Source organism: Schistocerca nitens, chromosome 2 (assembly GCF_023898315.1).
Source record: "Schistocerca nitens isolate TAMUIC-IGC-003100 chromosome 2, iqSchNite1.1, whole genome shotgun sequence".
NCBI classification, from domain to species: Eukaryota; Metazoa; Arthropoda; class Insecta; order Orthoptera; family Acrididae; genus Schistocerca; species Schistocerca nitens.
The window spans coordinates 772,373,149-772,377,249 of NC_064615.1; the positions used below are offsets into that span (position 1 = coordinate 772,373,149).

The following is a 4,101-nucleotide window of genomic DNA, read 5'->3' on the forward strand; positions in this document are numbered from 1 at the left end:
AGATAAATGCAGAACAATGTGAACTATGAGTTTAGACATTGAGGTCCATTATGAAGTATTGTGAGGATGACGACTGTGAATTGTGTTTATCATAGAGTTCTGCCCAGTCAATGTGACTGAGTACACAATTATACTGCCACTGCCACTGACTCCTTTCTATTGTAAATAGTTTTAACTAATGATTAGGTCATAATGACAAGACAACAGGATGTACATTGATGTAATCAAGTTGTACATGTCCAGAAGTGCTTACGTTTTGTTGTAAGCACTGGAAAGCAAGAGATATCATTTGTGTAGATGCAGGACATATCTTAACATGATACATGAGAGTTTTTCTGCTTTCTTCTTGTTGGTTACTAGACATCTGTAATGCATGTAATAGGAGAATGTGGAGATGTGAATCTTAGTAGGTCCATATTTAATCTTAGCACGTGCATATTGAAGAAAGGATGCCTACCTGGACTCATGCCATTGCCACAGTGTGAAATGATTTAGCTGCTAACAGGACTAAAAGTGAGTTGAAGTGAAGAGTCTGCAAATGACAAGATGGAGACCTCAGTGGTGAGACAAGTGCTTCAGTGGTTCAATAAAAAGTATAAGTAATGTGAAGGACCAAGTGTCACTGAGAGTGAAGTGACAAACGTAAATGTAAATACTTGTAAATGAATTGGTGTCTATGTTAAAGTGAGATTTTCAATTAAATCTGAGGGCAGACTTCTTTTCTTAGCAAGGAGGAGTTGTAAGGCAATAAAAGTATAGCATAACGTAGAGCAGAAGATGGAGCTCAGAGCTGGCACTGATGATTGAACTGTGTGATCAGTGGAAGCAACCATCTTCATATCTTCAGACTTCCACATGCCGAAGCCCGAACCATACTTTATGTAACTGCTATAGCCTTACCTACTGCTGGTTACAACAGCCATCCCAGTCATCACCCTAATTACATATCATTTGGTACGTTATAAAAAGGCAGCCACTACCGCAAAGTCAGTACGGGGCACCAACATTTAAACCTGCCCTATCAGCTCATTCTTGTTCGAACAGCTGGGCAAGAAAACTGAACAAGTTGGCATCAACAACAGCCTTGGAGTCTTCACTATAACTATGCTGCCACTGCCAATGCTGTGACTAGACCTCCAACAAGGAACCACAATCTGATTGCTCAGGCTCTGGCAGCTAACATCCAACCACCTTCTCAACAAACAGTCCACTACTACTCTTCTTACAAAGCTAGGCTATGGTCAGCACCATAACCTGCTGCTATCCCTGTCAATACTGCCAGCTGCCTCAAGCTCAAAGGGCCATGTGTGCTGCTTGGCCATCACTTGTCAACTCAGCCCTGGCATACTGACTACACCAGGTGAACAACCACCATCCTGCCAGCATGTGTTAACTCACACTGTGCTGCCTCACTCACTGCTGCAAAAGGAAATATCACGAGAGAACACCAAACTGCACCAGAGACAAAGACACATCTGAATGACTGTCTAAACTGAATTGATTAATACAGAACTGTATATGTATATGTAGAGCTTTGTAATGTGGGCAACCACAGCTGTTAAAACTTCATAATGAACACAAGTAAAAAAACTGCAAGAGAGCTGTAACAATTATTTTTTTATTATCAAAACCAGAAGGAGCAATTCATGTGTCTAAAAAGTGTATTTCATCTGATTTGTGAGTCTACTTATTTTTTCATGTATTAGTTTTTCATCTTTATATTTGCCTTTCCTTGAATGAGCAATTGTTGTCTTTAACTTTTTTATTATTCTATTTTTGGATACATTCTTTGACTGTTAAGATGTTCACAAACTTTTTTATTATTCTATTTTATTATTCTATTTTTCTATTTTTATTATTCTATTTTTGGATACATTCTTTGACTGTTAGGATGTTCACAAACTTTCTGCATTCAAAAATTCTGCTATGTTTACGTTATGTCACAGTCTTACCATTGCTTAATTGTACCTCCCATCATATGATGATGATGATGATGTTTGGTCTGCGGGGCACTCAAGTTATCAGTGCCTGTACAAATTCCCAACCTCTGCTCAGTCCAGTTTCGCCACTTTCATGAATGATGATGAAATGAGAAGGACAACGAAAAGACCCAGTCATCTCGAGGCAGGTGAATAATCCCTGACCCCGCCAGGAATTGAACCTGGGACCCCCATGCTCGGGACGTGAGAACGCGAGCGCGAGACCACCAGCTGCATACCTCCCATTATACACTCCTGGAAATTGAAATAAGAACACCGTGAATTCATTGTCCCAGGAAGGGGAAACTTTTTTATTGACACATTCCTGGGGTCAGATACATCACATGATCACACTGACAGAACCACAGGCACATAGACACAGGCAACAGAGCATGCACAATGTCGGCACTAGTACAGTGTATATCCACCTTTCGCAGCAATGCAGGCTGCTATTCTCCCATGGAGATGATCATAGAGATGCTGGATGTAGTCCTGTGGAATGGCTTGCCATGCCATTTCCACCTGGCGCCTCAGTTGGACCAGCGTTCATGCTGGACGTGCAGACCGCATGAGACGACGCTTCATCCAGTCCCAAACATGCTCGATGGGGGACAGATCCGGAGATCTTGCTGGCCAGGGTAGTTGACTTACACCTTCTAGAGCACGTTGGGTGGCACGGGATACATGCGGACGTGCATTGTCCTGTTGGAACAGCAAGTTCCCTTGCCGGTCTAGGACCGGGCGAGGTGGCGCAGTGGTTAGCACACTGGACTCGCATTCGGGAGGACGACGGTTCAATCCCGTCTCCGGCCATCCTGATTTAGGTTTTCCGTGATTTCCCTAAATCGTTTCAGGCAAATGCCGGGATGGTTCCTTTGAAAGGGCACGGCCGATTTCCTTCCCACTCCTTCCCTAACCCGAGCTTGCGCTCCGTCTCTAATGACCTCGTTGTCGACGGGACGTTAAACACTAACCACCACCACTAACCACCACCACCGGTCTAGGAATGGTAGAACAATGGGTTCGATGACGGTTTGGATGTACCGTGCACTATTCAGTGTCCCCTCGACGATCACCAGTGGTGTACGGCCAGTGTAGGAGATCGCTCCCCACACCATGATGCCGGGTGTTGGCCCTTTGTGCCCCGGTCGTATGCAGTCCTGATTGTGGCGCTCACCTGCACGGCGCCAAACATGCATACGACCATCATTGGCACCAAGGCAGATGCGACTCATCGCTGAAGACGACACGTCTCCATTCGTCCCTCCATTCACGCCTGTCGCGACACCACTGGAGGCGGGCTGCACGATGTTGGGGCGTGAGCGGAAGACGGCCTAACGGTGTGCGGGACCGTAGCCCAGCTTCATGGAGATGGTTGCGAATGGTCCTCGCCGATACCCCAGGAGCAACAGTGTCCCTAATTTGCTGGGAAGTGGCGGTGCGGTCCCCTACGGCACTGCGTAGGATCCTACGGTCTTGGCGTGCATCCGTGCGTCGCTGCGGTCCGGTCCCAGGTCGACGGGCACGTGCACCTTCCGCCAACCACTGGCGACAACATCGATGTACTGTGGAGACCTCACGCCCCACATGTTGAGCAATTCGGCGGTACGTCCACCCGGCCTCCCACATGCCCACTATACGCCCTCGCTCAAAGTCCGTGAACTGCACATACGGTTCACGTCCACGCTGTCGCGGCATGCTACCAGTGTTAAAGACTGCGATGGAGCTCCGTATGCCACGGCAAACTGGCTGACACTGACGGCGGCGGTGCACAAATGCTGCGCAGCTAGCGCCATTCGACGGCCAACACCGTGGTTCCTGGTGTGTCCGCTGTGACGTGCGTGTGATCATTGCTTGTACAGCCCTCTCGCAGTGTCCGGAGCAAGTATGGTGGGTCTGACACACCGGTGTCAATGTGTTCTTTTTTCCATTTCCAGGAGTGTATTTGAACTTTCTGTGTTAGTACACAACTGACAACCATATGTGCTGTGCCCTAGCAGGGACCACAGTGTATGTATAGATCCTCGTCTTATGTTACTTCAAGTTATCTTAGTTCTTTGCTATCTTATTGTTTTAAATTTATGTCATGGTCAGGTGTCCTTTCACTATATATGGTCTACCT

At 46.6% G+C, this 4,101-nt stretch overlaps 1 non-coding gene across 1 annotated transcript; it reads left to right on the forward strand.

Moving 5' to 3' along the window:
* The first annotated feature begins 2,719 nt into the window (after nucleotides 1-2,719).
* Nucleotides 2,720-2,792, forward strand: Trnaa-cgc (transfer RNA alanine (anticodon CGC)). Its single transcript has one exon. It is a non-coding gene; the product is annotated as a tRNA-Ala (tRNA).
* Nucleotides 2,793-4,101: the final 1,309 nt, after the last annotated feature.